At 44.0% G+C, this 20,102-nt stretch overlaps 1 pseudogene; it reads left to right on the top strand.

Annotated features, from left to right (window-relative positions):
* The first annotated feature begins 5,026 nt into the window (after nt 1–5,026).
* LOC144769416 (uncharacterized) lies at nt 5,027–19,053 on the top strand (annotated as a pseudogene).
* Nucleotides 19,054–20,102: the final 1,049 nt, after the last annotated feature.

The following is a 20,102-nucleotide window of genomic DNA, read 5'->3' as shown; positions in this document are numbered from 1 at the left end:
ACCTGATTACCCATGGCAAAAGGTAGGTTTAGACATTACAGGGCCTTTCAATTTTTTGCCTCAGGACTGCAGGTTTGCGCTAGTAATGGTGGATTACCATTCCAAGTGGCCTGAAGTAAAGTTGGTCCCGCATACTACTACTGATAGTGTTGTTTCATTATTAAAAGGAGTTTTTACAGAGAAGGTTACCCTGAAGTGCTAATTTCAGATAATGTTGTACAGTTGAAGTCTCGAGAAATGACTGATTTTCTAAATTTCTGTAATATTCGCCATGCCACTACAGCCCTATATGAACCTCCAGGGAATGGTCAAGTGGAAAGGTACAATAGAGTTCTCAAACAAGACTTTCTATGGGTACGTAATTTTGATTCTGTGTGGAAGGATAAGTTGAGGGAGAAGTTATGGTTATACCGTATAACTCCCCATTCAACCACTGAAGTTTCTCCTTTCCGTTTACTCAAGGGGAGAGAGCCGGTTTCCAAATTGTGCCCTTGGTGGTTCAAAAAGGCAATAAAAGTTCATAGTCCGGAATTAAATCAAAATGAGGTAGCCCACCGAGTAGAAGAAAAACAACAAAGAAGTCAACATTACTATGATCTCCGCATGAAAGTTAAGGTACCCAATTTTGTGGTTGGAGAGTGAGTACGAATATGTAAGCCTGACATTCTTCTCAAGGGTCAAGAGAAATTTGGAAGACCTGTTAAAATTGTCAAAGTCAATCGCAACAGTGTGGTTACCCAAGACGGAAAAATTGGGAATGTTAAACGCATTTCTAAATGTACCATTACGCCTTACTAATTTTTCTAAGGGGTGAAATGTGTTACATTGTATATTATATTATTACACTTTTCCCTTTTAATTATTCTGTATACTTTTAATCTCAGCACCTGCCATACAGTTTGTCATGACTTCACTTGGAACTGTGTCTCATGTCATTCTGTCTTGGACTTTTGCTGATGCAGTACTGTGCCTTGCCCTGTCATGGAGATAGGCATTGCCTTTACACTGTGTTAAGTTAGCATGAGCTTATTAGAAGTTTAAGCGCCATTTTTCCTCTCTGCTGCTTTTGCACACAGCACACAATATTATAAATGTTTAGAGTCTAGCAGAATATTTTGCTTCACACAAGAATAATATGTTTTCATATAGTATCAGCCCTGCTTCGTAAGCTATGTCTGAACAGTGAGTGCTGAGGCCTTCAAGGTTATTTCAACACAGCGGTTGTTGTTCGGTCTGATCAGCGCACGTCCTAGACATAACACATATGCAGCTGTGGCCAACTCTGATTTTGGAGTGTTTAATAATGCACTGCGCAGAGCATGCACACACAGTTTGGAGAACATTCGCATGCAGAGAGCTGGCGTAAAAAATGATGTGATCCCTTTCTACTAGGACCAGAGGTATGGGGCTGCCCTTGTAAACCCAAAGAGACCTTCTGTAGATATAATATAATATACTAGCAAGGGAGGGCAAGACTGAGGTGCAATTTAGCCTTCTTCCCTTTAGCATTTTAACATGCTTTCTCCCTTTATATTGTATGGAATAGTAACCATGCTGATAACCTTGTTGCTTATAATATGTTTGCTTGTATTAGCTAAGATACTGTGCTTGAGAACACGGCATTAGAAATAAACATTTCAAACTTGCACGTGTCTTCATTTACTCCTCGTTTTGGACTGGTATGATAGTATAACGAAAGAGTGTTCATGTGTTCCACGTTACCTGAGGTGTTCTAAGTCCATGTTCTGGGTTGTCTAATCATTGGGGGTATGGAAGAACCAATGAGACACTGATTGCTAGTCTGGTAGGGGATTTTGGATACTAAGGTGAGTTTTGGTACACCCTAATTCACTGAGGTTCCAAGTCTCTGTGCACAGTTCTGTGTAGGAGCAGAATCACTGCGACATGGCGCCCAACCGTAGGTGGTCTTATTACATGACACTTAAGTAGTACTTCTATCAGTCTTTAACCCCTTCACTATTGTTCCCGGATAATAGTTGTGTCGGACAAACCTACCTATAGTTAAATAGGTCTTTTCAAGTTTGAATCTAGTCAAACGGTTTCTTTTTTAATTGCTACCCAGTTGTGCTACGAAGGTTGTTCATTGTACCACTTTCTTACTGTGTCGTTATGGATGACGTTGATATACCGCAGCATAGTCGCATTGCGGTACGCAATCATTTGCAAGCTTATAACGTTGGATTGGAGGGCATGGTAGTTATTATGGTTGTGAGTGTGCGGAAGTAGCTTACCCTTTTGAGGTTTTCTACTGGTGGATGGCATTCCCAGCTTTGAACGCAAATACTGGTGTGTTCGACACATGTAGTCACAAAGCCGTGCCCGCAGAATATGTTCCGTGTAGAGCACAGGAAGTTCTGATTAATGCTTGGCAGCACCGAATCTGGTTTAATTGCGCCCTACCCCACTCTTTATTGATAACAAGATTAGGTCCTTTGTCCATTCCAGGCGCTACCTGGCATGTTTTGGCTGGATTCACACTGCATCCTCTAGCAGGAGCGTGTCCCCTTGCAGATATAAGATGACTGCATACAGTCGCGATTAGCGTTATTAGGTCGTTAGTGCAATACATTACCCGCAATCTCACAGGCGGGGCCCCAGGTGTTGCGGCACTTTTAGCCGGACCGAGCGGAATGAAGCTTAGTCCCGTGATGGTCAACGCAGTGATGGGCAAGCGCCCCCAGAATAAGGATGATTTGCCTTTCTGGCTTGCCGAGAAGTTTGACCAGCTGGAAGCAGTATTTCCTAATACGACTCCTGTTGAGAAACACAGGATTCTTACAATTAGTTTGCCTAAAGACTTGATACCGGAGGCTGGTGACTATGAGTCTTGGGGTAAGATTTTTGTGGCGGTGTATACGAGCTGCTTCGGACCTGAGGCAGTGGTTGAATTGGGTATGCGGCTATGCGGCAGTTTTGACGTAGTTTCTGATCTCGTACTTGCTAATGTCAAGGCAGATACGGTAAGCTTTCAGGTGTCTAATGCTTTGCAAGTGGTTCCCGATGCCGATAAACCCTGACAGTTACCAAGAATTATTACGGCGGCTTATAAAAACGTAGGCCGTAATAGTTTGGGTGTCAAGCCATTCTCTACTAAGGAGAAACAACAACCCCAAGGGCCAAAGTCAGAAACAGACGAACAGCCCAAGGCTAAAAAGCAAAATTGGCCAAAAAACAAAAAACAGGGTAAACAACATCAACAGAAACAGGGTTCACGTCCCGCATCTCCAGTGCCTACGTCTACAGAATGTGTTTATGACTTGCGCGATAGCGCGACGACAAAATCACCTGATCGTTTTCAGGCTTCTGAACAACGCTCTCCTCGTTCTTTCCAGGACTCATTGGCCTCATCGACCGCTGGTGGAGGAGGCGGCAGATGTAGGGGTGGCCAGCAGGGACGCGACCAGCCCCGTCCGAAAGACGGTAAAGGCAAGCAGGACGATTCAACACCGAAAAGACCCCAGTTTCAGAAAAAGAAAGTTGCCGCTTTAACAGCGAGATATGCCACAGATAGTGAGAACACAGCTTTGGAATCTGACATGGGCTGTGACCTTGCTGGACAGTGCGGCGGAGATTACCATAGTGCGAGAGGCCCTGCATCCACTACTGAAGGTGACAGCGACTGACCGATATGTTGTTGTGGAGAAAGCTGATACCAGAGTAGCTCCCCCTGATAGGCTTTATGAAATTGTCCTTTTAATTGAAGGTGACATACAACGTATCATAAAAGGGGTATTTCAGGAAAATCTTACAACTACCTATGACATTTTGTTAGCAGAGGCTGACTGGCCCCCACCTTTTGTCCTCGCAGCTCCGGTAGTGGAGAAGGTGATCCTCCCTAGTTTCACGCACACTGTCTCAAAGGAGCATGCGCTGAATTTTGCAGAACAGTGGGCTAAAGCCCTTGCGCCAGCTCTGTACCGTACACACTGTGGTTGGGATAAATGTTCCCCATACCACGAGATTCCCTTACGGTCTATGCCACAGCCTCAACCTCAATATCCCATCCGACGTGAAGCTGAGGCTTCCGTAGCGGAAATCCTTGAACAATTGGAATATCAGGGTGTAATTGAGACTTGTGTATCACCGATGAATAGCCCGCTTTTTACTGTGACCAAACCTGACGGTTTGTACCGTTTGGTATTGGATTACCGGCATTTAAACTTGCATTGCCGTACCTGTGCAGTACAGAATACCCACGGCTCTGCTCTAGTTGATAGTCTTGTGCATAAACGTTTTAAGACCACACTTGACATATCTAATGGTTTTTTTTGCCCACAATTTGGATAGTCTAAGTTCCCAATGGACCAGTTTTACCTGTGGTGGCAAACAGCGCCAATTTAAACGCCTAGCGATGGGCTATGAAAATAGTCCGGGAGTGTTTGCCTCCCGCATTGTAACTCTCTTAGAGAGAGTTGACCCAAATGCGTGTTCATATGTGGATGACATCTATCTCACAGACGACGAACTTTGGGCGCATCTGTGTCACGTTGACCGCATAATTTGCAGCTTTGCGGACTTCGGTTACAAATTCAACTTTGCAAAATCTCACATTGCAGAGTACACAGTGTTGTTTCTGGGCTACGAGCTCAACAATGAAGGTCGAGGATTGGCTCCTCACTTCTTGGAGAAATGCGCACTACAGCGCGCTCCTACAACTCTGAAAAAATTACAGTCCTTGCTGGGATTTTTGAATTTCGGGCGTACATACATTCCCGAATATGCCCAGCGTATCAAGCCTTTGTATGCTTTGATACAACCAACTTTTACCAAATCTTGCTGGCTGCAAGAACAATCAGTCATTTTGCAATCTTTGGAGGCTGATCTTCTTGAATCTAAATTCTTACTGACTCATGATAACCACACCAATCTGGTGATAAGAATCATCCCTGGGGCGGTGGGTTTCACTTACCTTACTTTTAATGAAGGTGACACAGTACCTATTGCTTACAAATCACACTTGTACACTTCGGCTAAAATGCGTTTTTCCTCTTTGACAGCAGTGCAAATGGCGAATCTCAAGGAACGAGCACTGTCGCAGGGAAAACGCGTGTTGGTTGTTACCCCGTATCCTGCACTTGAAGCAGTGACGAAAGCCAGTGTACCAAATTCTAAAGCTTTGCACCCACGGTGGATACAATGGGCTGCGTCCCTGACGTCTCCAGATGTCACATTTGTTTTTGATGCCTCCTTACAGTCACAAGAGTTTTTGCAGTAAGAATGTGTTCATCCTGCGCCATTCACTATGTGGCCTTTGGAGGATTTCCATGGTATTATTTACACTGATGGTTCAGCGCAAGTGGCGCATGGGTCTAGGAACGCATACGTTTCAGCATGCACCATTGTGGTAGGTGCCATGGTGAATGATGAATTTAAGTCCAAGGTCGTGCACACGCAGACTTTAGGGGACTGCACCGCACAATTGGCAGAGCTTCGTGCTCTGATGCTTGCATTTGAGTACGCTGATCCTAGTGCGACGACTCTTATTGTGAGTGATTCTTACTACTGTGTCCAGTCTTACAATAAAAATCTGTTCTTTTGGATTCAGAATGATTCTCGTGATTCCAAGGGTAGCACTATAAAACATAAAATGATCTGGGTCCGAGTGGCTGAGCTTAAAGAGCAGTTGCCACTCGTGTATGTAATTCACACTCTTGGTCATCAGCGCGTGGGAGCTCACGCTGTTGGCAATTCTTTGGCCGATGAGGCCGCAAAATCAGCAGTATCGACATATTTGGTTGCGGCAGTTACACGTTCCAAGAGTAAGATTGATGATGAGATCTTGGCGGCTGTAGCCGCGACTGAGAGGGGAAGTAAATATCCAAAGGGGTTCCCTTCGAAGTATTCATACCATTTAAGTCCTGATAAAGTTCCTTATGTGAAAATACCGGACATTGGTGAAAGGTTAATTCCCAACGCGGACTGCAGGTCCACACTGATTACAGCTGCCCATGAAGGTGTTGCGTCTGCGCATGCGGGCCTTTCGGCTACTGTATCTCAGTTACAACAACGTTTGTGGTGGCGGGGACTTACAAGCAGACGCGTGAATATGTCCTTCAATGCGAGATTTGCCAGCAGATTAAACCTTCTACTGCTGTGCGTCCGCCCCAGACACAGTTGTACATTTCTAATAAACCACTTGGATGTGTTTACTTAGATCACTGTGGTCCTTTTTCTTCTGATACTGCATATAAGTACATCTCAGTCGCAGTTGATTCATGCACACGCTTTGTGTGGGTGTGGCCACACCGCAGCTCTGATTCGCGATCTGTCATAAGAGACTTGCGTGTCTTTGTAGGGATTTTTGCCTGTGGCACCTTCCATTCGGATCAGAGTCCTGCTTTCGCCTCTAAGGCGTATAAGGATGCGATGGCTTCGTTGGGGGTCCAATTCAAGTTTTCCTCTCCATGCAGACCTGAGGGTAATAGTGTTGTGGAATGAATGAACCGAGATTTAAAGCAGTCTTTGACAGCTAGGGTTATAGGCACTGGCAGGAACTGGCTGGCCCACCTCAATAGCGTACAGCGGGCCCTTAATAATCTCCCTAGAAGGTCTCTGGGTGGGTGGACCCCATACAAAATGGTCTTTGGTATCAAGATGTTCGTCCCGGACTTTGACGGTCTAGACCAGGCGGCTGTTGCTGCCTCCTTTGACGTAGATGAACATTGCAATGTTTTACAGGATCTACAAAAGAGGAGAGACAGTCTTCCAAAGGAACTTTTGCCCTGCACGTCTGAAGCTGCGTTGCAGATTCCGGTAGTTGTCTGGCTACCCCAAGTTGGAGAACTGGTTCGAGAGAAGATCGATAACAAGAAAGAATTTGGTCCCTCTTATCGAGCTCCGGTTCCAGTGCTTGGAGTGAAGGGCACAAGAACAGTCATTTTACCACCACTTACAGGTTGTAAAGAGAACAGGTATATCTCCATTGACAATGTCAAAATACACAGAGTGGCCGATTCTTCTTAGTATGACACCTGCAGTCTTATGTCCTTCGATTTTGAGAAATTCTGTTTTGGCCCCGGCTTCTGATCCAAGGCCTGATGTTGCCCTCGAGATGCCTGCAGTTTCGAGTCCTTTACTGAGTTCACTGCCTGGTACTCAGCTTGATGAAACTGACTACACTTACCCCCCTGACTTATCGATGCCTGATTTGCAAACTCGTTTGGCTACAGAATCAAGATTTTCATTTGACACTGACTCTCACACATCGAAAACCCCTTCAAAATTTTTTGTTTTGGCAACACTGTTTAAAAAACATTTTTTGATTCCAACTTGGACCTATATTTGTTTTGGAGCTTTTTTCAATTTACCTATTCATGTCAATTGGCTTTGTGGTGTATTTTTTTGGACTTGTCAACGGACACCATGGCCAGGAGAGAACATACATTCAACATATCAATGGAACATTGGCTCCCCATTCCTCATCACACCAATTAGAAGAGGGACCTGGCTTTTGTTAATATTACTGCTTGGCCTGTCTTAGATGGAATTGTATGGGATGCTGTTCGATTTCAAATCCATGGGCCCACTGAAGTTATAAATGCCCATATGTACTTAGAGTTTCTATGGGGGATGTTATTAAACAAAATATACGTTCTGATGATTGGGATGTTCAGGTGTAGAAGCTTTGTTTTCTGATTTGAAATATTATGCTGCCTTTGATGCTGAAGATTTGTATTTAGAATCTGCTAATTACGGTGATTTGTATTGTTACCAACATTTTGGCAATCACTACCTGCATGAAGCTAATACCAGGAGGAACACTGTAAATTATACACAATGGGAACATTGCCCAGCGCCTATACAAGGCAGTTCTGTTTCCTTTTTGAAAAGGTTCACTTATTTTACCGAATTTAATCAGTCAAATCCCAATGCCTTTTATTTTAAGATGACTGAAAAGTCCACATCCAAAGTTAGACTTACCAATACTAAATTATTGTATTCGAAGTCCTTTCTAGACCAGTTAGCTGTTGGGGGCTACGAGTTGTGGAAGGATACCATTGACCTTAAATCTGTTTGGGGTTCTAAAAGCTTGCAAGTGCAAGGAACTGAGGCTCTGACCGTGCATGCCTCATCCCGAACCATATGTTGTTTTTGAATACTACAATTTCACAGACAACATCCTTTGGATTGGCTACTACTAAAAAATTAAATGCTCCTTCTTTTCCTGACTTAGAAGAATATTCCGGGTGGGATAATGCTACTAAATTTTCGATCAGAGAGTTAAAAACTCTGTTGCTGAATTCTTCCTTTAACATATCCAGTTTGGATCCCAAGGGTTGGTTGCTCTGGCACAGAAGTGCTGATTCCTGCAAGCATCGTTTTCTGGGTTTGGCTCATGGCTTTACACAGGTCAGAGTGGATCCCCGTTTTGAAAGTGGCCATTCTGTGTGACTACCTATTCTGTAGGAAAATTATGTCAGAATTGGCTCAAACATTCCACTTTGGCATCAGTTAAGCTGCATTCATCTATTCTGACTGACTATGTTGATCTGAATGATTTTATAAAAGGCCCGGCTAACAGCAGATCTAAAAGATGGATATATGCTATTTACAATGATGTCTGGAAAACGTCCCAGATTGAGGCGGCTACCCGCATTAGAGCTATAGATCAAGCTGATTTAGAGAAAGTGCTAGCAGTTGTAGATAACAGCATTAATACGCTCTCTTCCCGCATTTACACGTTAGACAATATTGTATCGTCTGTTGTTGATATTGTGCAGGATGAAGTGTTTGTTTTGTACCATGGCCAGAATCAATTGCGTTCCAATATGCAGTTTGCATGGACTTTGCAAATGTTAAAAGCTGGCAAGGTGCCATGGCACTTCAGGAACAGGTCATCATTGTTTGCCCCGTTTAATTTGACTGATAAGCAATGTTTACTGTCAATGAAAGATGCAACTTTTTCTATGTTACACATTGAAAGGTTGGAACCTTTACCGTTTTCGGTGGCTGTGGCCAATTCAGCAACGTGGCTTATCCACGGGTTAATAACTCTCCCATTTCCTCTGTTCAAGTTCGAGGGGTGTATGAAGTGATTTGCAATTGGTAGATATGAACCTCTTGGAAGAGCTTATCTCCATGAAGCTTGGTCGCTTCCATTTACCTATAGGTGCCTTAGGGAGGGTAAGGAAGTTTATTTGAATGGTGAAGATTGCACTGAAACACCAGATCACTCATTGATGTGTAGGCATATCCAATTACATGGCTCTTGTAACCAGAATGAGCCGCATTTAGCCTGTATTTTGAAAGGTACACCTGTGCCTGCTATCGTACCCACATTCACATTACTGGCAAACGGGAGTTATTTACTTTTAAATAATGAAGATTGTTGTGGGTTAGTAGCGGGAATTGCTTATGTAGTTACCGTCAGTGAACGTGTGGTTTGCTGTAATGTAATGTATCCTCCCCCGCATGGGAAGCTCGATGTTTCCATCTGGCCCACGATTCCGACCTTGAAAGCAGAGTTCAACAAGATGAGTTGCATAAGAGCTTTATTGTCCAAGAAAGAAGTTGCCCTCACATCTGCTCGTGAGACATTCGTCCTTCACGTGGCAAACACGCTCACAGAAGTGCATGCTTTATTAAATACTGATTTGCCCTTGCATTTCGGTGAGTTAATTCACACTATCTTTAATGCATCTTCCACCACAGGGCTGGCACACTTTTTTAAAGTTGTAAGCAGTGGCCTTGTGACTTCTTTTCAAGCTATATTTGATGTGTTCCCGGCATTCTTTCATTTGATTTTTCCAGCCTGTTTGGTGGATTTCCCTTACTGCTGGCTCTAGCTGCAGGCGTTCTTTTACTGTTTTGTTTATTTCAAAATGGATGCACGTTCTATGTTACGAGAAGAGCTGTCACGGCTGGTGCTGCTTCGCAACCGAATGCTTGAGTACTATGGAGCGCTGCCTCTTGCTACTTTGAGTGCGGCTTATGGATTATCATTTCGATTTTCCTACTTTACATGCGTTCAGCCTGTCTTTCATTGCCTGAATTGCGATTTCGACTGGGCCCTGGATTTGTGTCTCTGCAATACGGTGTCTCCTGATGTGGATTATAATCAGCTTATGAGCCCCTTAGTTGCTCATGAATTGCTTTGTTCTAACTGAGGGATTATGGCCTTTGCAGCGATGCATGGAGTTTTGGGTCGTTGGAATGTGTTTGCAGTGGCGCAAGATTTCTTGGCACACAGCTCCATTAAAAACCCACCGACTTGTGCTCTGATGGTGCTAGAGGCTCCGGTAATTGAGGAACATGTATGTTCTTTCCCTTTGTTAAATTGGATGGCTGAAATATTTTCGGATGAGAACAGTGACTTCCTGTTGGAGTCCGTTGCTGCATATTTTGCATATTCATTATTAGGTTGAGATGTGTCATGGCTTCTGTCTTCCATGACCAAGGTCATTTATTGAACATCGGATAATTTTTATTTTTTTCGAGCCTCTAAAAAAAAAAATTCTCTGGCCCAGACCCATTGACTTCGCTATGCCCAATGGCTAAATTTATTGGATTTGAACTATTATCTGACTATAAGGTTTTTAGATCTAAATTTTGTTTTCCCTTGTGCAAATTTGAGACTGGTTCTGACTGTCGTTCTTGAACTCTGCATTCCAAAATTTGCCCCATATCTTATATTATCTTATCTTATCCGTGCTCGGAACAAGGAAGGGTGTCATGGAGATAGGCTTTGCCTTTACACTGTGTTAAGTTAGCATGAGCTTATTAGAAGTTTAAACACCATTTTTCCTCTCTGCTGCTTTTGCACACGGCACACAATATTATAAATGTTTAGAGTCTAGCAGAATATTTTGCTTCACACGAGAATAATATGTTTTCCTATAGTATCAGCCCTGCTTGGTAAGCTATTTCTGAACAGTGAGTGCCGAGGCCTTCAAGGTTATTTCAACACAGTGGTTGTTGTTCGGTCTGATCAGCGCACGTCCTAGACATATCACATATGCAGCTGTGGCCACCTCTGATTTTGGAGTGTTTAATAATGCACTGCGCAGAGCATGCACACACAGTTTGGAGAACATTTGCATGCAGAGAGCTGGCGTAAAAAATGATGTGATCCCTTTCTACTAGGACCAGAGGTATGGGGCCGCCCTTGTAAACCCAAAGAGACCTTCTGTAGATATAATATAATATACTAGCAAGGGAGGGTAAGACAGAGGTGCAATTTAGCCTTCTTCCCTTTAGCATTTTAACATGCTTTCTCCCTTTGTATTTTATGGAATAGTAACTATGCTGATAACCTTGTTGTTATAATATGTTTGCTTCTATTAGCTAAGATACTGCGCTTGAGAACATGGCATTAGTATAACGAAAGAGTGTTCATGTGTTCCACCTTACCTGAGGTGTTCTAAGTCCATGTTCTGGTTTGTCTAATCATTGGGGGTATGGAAGAACCAATGAGACACTGATTGCTAGTCTGGTAGGGGATTTTGGATACTAAGGTGAGTTTTGGTACACCCTATTTCACTGAGGTTCCAAGTCTCTATGCACAGTTCTGTGTAGGAGCAGAATCCCTGCGATAGTCCATTAAACTTCTTATACCTTCTACTGGACTCATCTGCTTCATTTTAAGGAATTCTACACAAGGGTCCTCCAAATCCATACAATAGAAATTAATTATAGAGCTCAGAAGGCAAAGGCAGTTCCACGAACCTTCTGACTTTGCCCCTCATCGTTCATATGTCATTATGAGCATATCAACATTCCCATCCTGGTAAAGAGATTTTGATATTGTATTGTAATTGCATTTATATATTGTTTGATATGCTGATGAGGCACTAAAGGACTTTAGCAAACAGATGACATGCTGAAGCTTTGGGGAGTGCTTGGTTGGAAGCATGTTGTGGTACATTATGACATAAGGTAAAGCACTTTGGTGTCATGTATATTGATCAAATTGATACCCTTAGCCTGATTTAGGTTGCACAGCTTAAGCATTTAGACAAGGGAGGATAAGCGGCGGACACAAAACAGGCACTTTGCATTAAATTACAGGTTTGTCTGTTTGAAAGCATTTGAGTTGATTGTACCCTTGTGAGAAGTGTTTTAGCATTCTGTGTAATGAGTAGTTGAAAGTCTTCCTCTAGTTTCTGCCATCATGTAACAGCAGTTGTGTTGTGCTTACGCATGAAGTGGAACAAAGTAATATTCAGAGATAGATTTGCATTATGTATTGTCTACCATCCAAGTCATAGCACATGTAATGGATCATGGTTGCATTTCAATACCAGACAAGAAGACAGATAGAGTGTGATTGTGGTCTTTAATTTGTAGGAATGCACTATAATCACAAGTAGGTTGCACCTGCATGTATTCTTTTGTCGTGTTAACATTTGGGGATTAGAATGTGTAATGTAATAATGTGTACAGTGAAGTGATAGAAATATTTCATACAATGTGGAGAAAATTACATTGTAATCTTGCTTTAAATGGTGAAAATTATAATGCTTGTTTCACAAATTACTAATGAGATTTTACTTCACTGACATGTAAGTTACTGATTTGAATGTGCACCATGTTCCTCATGATTAACGGAGTTCATATTAATTCTTATGTTAGCTGATTTTGTAGGCTTCTTGTGTATTTTCCCTGGCTCTCATAATCGAAGCAGTCATAATGTTCACGTGCATGAAGAGTCTTTTTCTTTCTCACATTTCTGTTGCAGATGGAGAAATTCATTGCTGTTAGTTAGAATAACATTTGTGTTTTAGGAGTTAGGCTTAGGGAGAAGAAGATACATTTGAAATAATAGTGCTGATAATGGTGTTCTTTCTCACTGGAGAAGGAATGGGAATCAAGGTCATCGAGCCAGAGCCTGAGAAGATCGAAGCCTCCTGGAAAGTTGCCCACGAGGAGGTGTCCAGAAGGATGGGGTGATTGTGTGATGCAAGTGTGTGAGTGTCCTAGGATTTTGGTGTTGGAATTATGGACAGTGCCCCGGGAGTGAGGTTAACAGAGGAGACCTGATGGCGAAAGAAGGAGTATCTTAGAACAAGCTCTGTAGCTTTATGCTACTGGACCCATTCGAAGTGAGTGTACTTCTTAGGAAGTCTTTACGTGCTGACACCTTTTTCCTGAACTTGCGTGGGAAATGTTAGTGGTAGTGTAGGGACAGACTAATGCTTTTTACTTACGAACCTCCAATGAAGAACAATCTCGATGTAGGTGAAGTCATTGCCTGCATCCTAATCTTAGAATTTGTCATTCTTTGTATGCTTCACCGCCTCAACTTTGCTCGTAGGTTTGGCTTTCTATTAGTTCTTATGTACGTCTACACTCTTATCTTGAGGTGTTTGTATGTCCAGTTATTCTTGGCCTTGTAACACATTAACTGAATGTGGAACCTGGAGTCAGTGATTCTTCTGAGTCATGATTTATAGGGACTGTGAAATCTAATGAGACAAGTTATTTGTTCCAAGCTGGAATCAGGGATTTCAAAGTATATCCAGTAGAGGAACCTGACCCCATCAAACCCAATGGAATGCACCGGATTACAGAGAGCCTTGGTAAATGCTTTTTTTCAAATCTAAAAATAACCAACAAAGAGCAACCCCAGCCATGCACTGCGCAAAGGATACATGGCAATCTATTTTAAAGGGTCCACTCAGGAGTCAGTAAGGAGCAACCAACGGTGTGCACTGGTTACAGACAGCCATGGGAGGTGACATGCATATAGTCCATCTCTGGTTGGTAGAGGAGTAATCCACAGGCATCTACAGAGAAACACAGGCATGGTGAATGCTATTTAGAGCCCTTCCAAAGTTGGTACTGGGTACTTTTAACCATGGAAAATGATCATGAAAAGACCACAGAAGAGTCACAAAGATGCACAATAGACATGTTCGCAACTATGGTCTGAGGTTACAGTCAGGTGTGTATACCCAGAAAATATAAAACTAGACACAAGGGAAGAAGACACAAGGGAAGAAGACAAACTAATGTGACAATTCATAAAACAAGGCGGTTTAATACCAAATGACACCTGGCGGTGTCATGCAGATTTCAGTCCACCTGGAGCAACAGAGGAGTAACCCGTAGATGTACATTGGATACAGGCTGCCACAGTGAGTGTCTTCTAGGATCACTGGAAGTGACAAAGTAGTAGCCCACAGGTGTGTACTGGGAACAGGAAGTAACGTTAATGCTCTACGGTAAGTACTTTATAGAGTTCATCCAGGAGCAGCAAAGGAGCAACTGATAGCTATGCACTGGATACATGCAGCCATGATGTGTGCTCTTTGGAGTCAAACAAGGAGAGACCAGGTGGCAATAAAATGGTGGCAGTTTGGTGCCACTTGGGGGTAATACTGTGGTTAATATAGCAATGCTGTACAATGAATATGATTAAGGTTTGATGAGGTGAAAGAGAAGGAGGGTTTTAAGGTCGGAGGAAGGATAAGTAGTGAGCGGTCTGGCTCCAGTCCCTACCTGGCCATAGAAGGCACACACATGGAAGATGCTGACCACAGGACGAGGCCACTTACCTCTCTGTGATTTGCCTGGATGTGTGGGTTGGACAGACCTGAGAACAGGTAATTTGGATTGTGGAAGATGATAACTTGATCCTGGCCAGGCCAATAAAGTCAGTGGAATCATCTAGGAAACAGGAGTGGCTAAAACAGACCTGAAAGCAAAACAAACAGGCTGCAGAAAAAAACAATACTAATCCAAAAACCTTTCAAGCTAAGAGCTGGGAAAAATCTATTTCTGACACAATTACTTAGCTCATTGCTTGCGGGAGAGGTGTGGCGCCGCGGCCAGGGCGACTGACGCTGGAATCTGGGGATCAGGGTTCGATCCCCGGCTCCGGCGGCAGGTTAGCCCAGCACCATGTGACTCTGGGCAATAGCTTGCTTAATCTTCCCGACGGCCCCCAGCGCCTAGAGACCCTAACGGGTGATTGTGCGCTATACAAATGTGGGTTATTATTATTATTATTATGCTTTAAAAAGAAATTACTTTGAAGAATATCCCCTGACTTTGTGGATTACATTCATAACAAGTGATACCTTTGCGCTTTGTGACATCTGTGTTAGAACGGGTGGTGGCCAGATCTTCTTACCTCTGTGCTGTTCTGCTAAAGCCAACATTAGTATCAATAAGCATCAGAGTAGCCAAATACATGAATACAGCTTCCTTTAATGGCAGAAAGGCTGAGAAGCATAGTTTTAAATCTGATCTTTTCCTGCACATGGACTCTTCCAGAGCCATCAGGTCTCAATGTGTGTTCATCACACCCATCACATTCCCTGCCCTGCAGGGCAGCAGGTACGAGTGGTTGCAGTGAAGGAACTGGTTGCAGTCCCTTGAGCGCTTCTGATTCTGAGGAGAAACCCAGCACAAACATTGCCACCAAATACAGAGCCCCTGTCCCGCCTACCAAACTAGAATGCATTTCTTAGGGGCTGACATGCCCATCCACAGTGAAGATGTGCCTCTGCGAATAGCATTATTGCCACAGTTGTGGTAAGTAATGGAAATAATCACAACTACTACCCTGCACTATTCCTGTTATTCGGTTGCTGAATATCAACTCCCAAATCCATCCAGCAGTGTTTAGAGGAGAGTCACCAGGACACTAACAGGTTCTCCTTTGATCCGAGCTTCATGGTGTTGTGAGACTGGAAGTGCTGTATTCAAAATGAATAATGATTCCTCCTTATTGATATATGATCCGTAATAGAGTGAAAGTGGTGCATCCGCTAAGGGCAAGGCCAACATCATTATATTCTGTGGTTTCAATGGTTTATATCAGAAATTCCAAGTCTTAGCATACCCGGTACTATTGACTAAAAAACCCCACACAGTCAGAAGACAACAAAGGACACAAGACCATATAGTGGTTTCATTATTTGGAGATGATGCACTTTATTGGAGTCTGACTTGGATAAATGCAGAATAGGCCTGCAATATATCCTCCACACGCTTACACAGTTATATACAGTACATAGACCAGAGTCTGTGCAGTTTTGATATAGCTGATGAATGTATACTGCTCATAAATTAGAGGGTGCATACTGTGCATATATTAGAGGCCTGAGTGCATACTGTGCATATATGACAGTTTACTATGTACTTATGGTGCAGATTGATAGAATTACTACTCAGGACGGATGGATCCAGTGATAGCAGAGCTATTACCATAACTACAGACAGACCCGGACTCTACTGGCCACCCAACAAACGTTTAACATACGTTGCCTAGCAACATTTGAAACCCTAAAAACAAGGCTTTGGGTGTGAAAGAGGGAGAACTGTATTTTCCCTTTAACATATTCGCAGGAGTTACATTTTAAGATGGAGATAGTAACAAAGTATTGATTTTAAGCAGTTTCTACAGCGCAAACGTAGCCCTAATAGCAGCGCAGGACTTGACAGAGAACGTTTTTTTACTGTAGAAGGAGCGCCTCTAGCATGAGATGGCGCACACAGAACAGTCACCCCTTTGGTGAACAGCCAGACAACTGTAGCCTTCTAAATGTGTTTTTAAATTACAGTTAGATTTCACAAATGTGCTTTAAAATTCAACTTTTTCTTTAAAAAAATCTTGAAGCAACAATAATACCATAATCATTTAAGTTAAAACCTAAGCGCTCATTGTAGCATTTTTTACCACAATTTTCTCTGGCCTGTGCCCTCGATCAACCTTAAACGTCAACTTTTACATTATTATCATCAACGGAGGCCATGCCCCAAAAACGTATACTCCTGGCTACGTCCCTAATGGGACCTCTCATTCCCCAAACTTCATAAGGTGTTCCTCAGTCACACTTGTGTTTTATGAGAGATGGGGTCCCTGTAGATTGGGGTGCCCCCTTATGTATGTATCCCCCAAGACTGTAGGGTCCTTTCTTGGGTTTTGTGGTAACGAGAACCTCTGTATCTGTTCCCCTGGCTTTACTCCAATGTTCCTCTTTCCCTTTACCCCTCTCTGCAGAAACCCTTGAAAATCAAAGTACACATGGCTGTCTAGAAATCACACCTACGTGAATGGACCAACACCCCTGAAGGAAATGCACATTTAAATGGTTAGCTCTCTTCAAATGTTTGGGAACAATTTTGAATTTCAGTAGCTAGGTGACTGGGGTGCAGCTGCCACTGTGCCAGATATATGCTGACCTCCGTGTCTTACCCATAGTTCAGCTTGTACTTAGAATAGTTCTGTGCACCTCAGCAGAGGAAAGATGGAACCAGAGGCAGAAACCTTGTCTGTCTTCCATGGTAGGGTATGGCTTGCACTCTGTGACTAACGTAAAGACTGCACCTCTGCAACATAAGAAGAGGAAGGATATTAACTGCATAGTCTGTGGAGAGTCGGTCTCTCCTTAGATCAGATCCCAAGCTCAGTGACTTATCACATTGCCAAAAAGAGTTTGTAAGGACTGAGACCCGTCACCAAACTACAGTCTCAATGTGCTCATTGATACACCTCTGACCACCTGTGAGCGGTATTAACACAAAGCAAGAAGGATCCTGCACCATAAACTCTTCGCTTCACTTGCAATCTGTGTAAGAGACCCTGATCTCTCACATCAGGGACTATGTCCCTCTGCTGTTGTCACTGCACTTTGGTCTCATCTTCATGTCGCACTGACTCCCAGCATGATGGCGTCCGTCTCAACTGATATATTTTTCATATCTGAGCACTTCAGAACTGCAATTGCTGATTTTTTGGAGCATATGTAGAAGAGTCAGGAGCTCCATGCTGGCTCATATGATGTGAAGGCCGTACCATCTTCTGACATAGCAGAGTAGAAGAGCCATGAGGGTTCTCTACCTATTCAACCTATGGAACTGAGTTAGATATCTGACTGAGTGACCGGGCCCACAATAATCCAGTACTTCACTTTGGTTATAGTATTCAGACTCCCTTTTTGCAACTACATCTGTACTTGAAATGTGCACAGGTCCTAAGAGATACAACAAAGGTTATAGAGTAGGCCACCAGGACCAGTTCCACTCACCACTTCTTCCTGCCCAGCATTTCCCATGACGTTTTTCCTGCTTCCTGCCTACCCAGTGCCCCTCCCAGAACCTTTTCAATGGAGGCCGCATCGCGGCTCCATTGAGCAGGTCCCCACCAGCTCCCCTGCTGCCAGTCACCTCCTCCTGCTCCCGCTGCAAGTCAGTCTCACTAGGCTGCCCACCATTTCCTGTGCCGTTTTTCCGCTTCCTGCCTACCCAGCTCCCCTTCCAGGACCTGCTTAATAAAGGCCACAGCGCGCCTCCATTGAGCAGATCCCCACCAGCTCCCCGGCTGCCAGTCGCCTCTTGCTGCTCTGGCCACAAGTCAGCCTCACCAGCCAGCCCTGCTGCCCCGGTACTGTGCCCACACTTAGCCCCATGTTCCTATGCCCCTAGGTCACTAGGACCAGTGCCTCTCGCTGCTCCTTTCCCGCCTCTCACTTCCAGTGCTGATTTCCCACTTCCCGCTACCCCAGTGCCCCTCCACTCTCACAGGCCCAACTTAATGGAGACCACATTGAAGCTGTGACAAAGTCAGCTCTTCTGTGCCTGTCCACTCCTGGACCACGTCCAGTGCCAGAAACCCTGGCCCTACAGACTCCCACAGGCACTCTGCCACAGTGCCCTGGATCCCATACACAACAACAACTGCTGGCTTGCATCTCTGCATTCTATGGCAGGAATGTGTACCTGCCTTTGATGCAGTTCACCTCCATCCTTGTACCAGCCACCGAAGTCTGGGACACAGTCTCCACCCTTGCCCCCGACATGAGCTTTGTCACAGAGACATGGCTCACCCCCTTGGCCCTGAACATCGCCACCACAACACCCACCAGCTACAAGATAAAACACCGGGACCACATCAACAGGCAAGAAGGTGGCATCACCATCTTTCACAAAGAATCTATCATCTGCACTACTACCGAAGTCCAAAACATGATGATCACGGAACACCTGAACCTCCAACTCTACACCGACGACAAAACCACCATCAATGGCACCCTCGCATACAGGCCGCCAGGACCACAAACTGGCCTCAGCAGCGCCATCACATAATTCATCACCCCACTCGCCATAGAATCCAAACACAACGTCTTACTGGGAGACCTCAAATTCCACCTGGACAACCCCACAGACACCAACTCCACCGACCTCCTGGAATGAATGGACAACATCGGCCTAACTCAGCTGGTCTTAGACCCCACGGACAGAGCATGACACATGCTAGAGCTTATCTTCTTGTTCAGCAACATAGTCAGAATCAGCCATACCACAGAACTGACTTGACCTGACCGTTCCATCGTCTACTTCACCATACCTGGACCACCCGCACCACCTCTAACTACAACAGCTCCCCCTTCTGCATCTGGACCAAAGTCATACGGTACCAATGGACTGATGACCTCAGCTTCACCCAGCCTGACGTCTCCACCAACCTGATTTGGGCAATAGAGAACTTCAGCACCTGGATCACCAGCTCCGCGGAGCGAGTCACCCCCACCAAGCTGGCCAAAATGCACAGATCCACCAAACAAGCCAGTTGGTACACCTCAGAACTCAGTGCGCTGAAACATTGATGAAAGCAACTAGAAGGGAGATGGCACGCTAGCAGAAACTACACTGAGCGAACCACATTCAAGTCTGCCCTCAACAACTACCACAACCAACTTAAAGTTGCAAAAAAGGAGACCCTGATAAACTGCATCGGGGCCAGTGCCAACCAGACCAAAGAACTCTTCACCATCGTCTATGATTGATCAGGGACACCAATTTCTCGTATAATCCATGCGTCAACAACCTTGTCAAATCATGCTTTTTTCACATGCATTTCCAAACATAACCGAGGACACAACATAGTAGCCATACCTCTTGTGAAATATAATCTAGATAACACATCTTTCAATCTTAATTTAAAAAGGTCGCAGGTAGGTCTTTTCCTTTTCACACAGCATGGAGAGTAACCTGAAGTCATGCAGAAGAAGGTTTATAAATACCAATCTGCCTCTCCAGTGAGATCTTACTTAAATCCTGCGGTTATACTGCTAGAAAATAAAAACGGGAAGGAAGTGTATCACCGTACTCATCGAAAGCCTAAACCCACATCC

Source organism: Lissotriton helveticus, chromosome 7, assembly GCF_964261635.1.
Source record: "Lissotriton helveticus chromosome 7, aLisHel1.1, whole genome shotgun sequence".
Lineage (NCBI taxonomy): Eukaryota > Metazoa > Chordata > Amphibia > Caudata > Salamandridae > Lissotriton > Lissotriton helveticus.
This window is presented reverse-complemented; position numbering and strand designations above follow the sequence as displayed.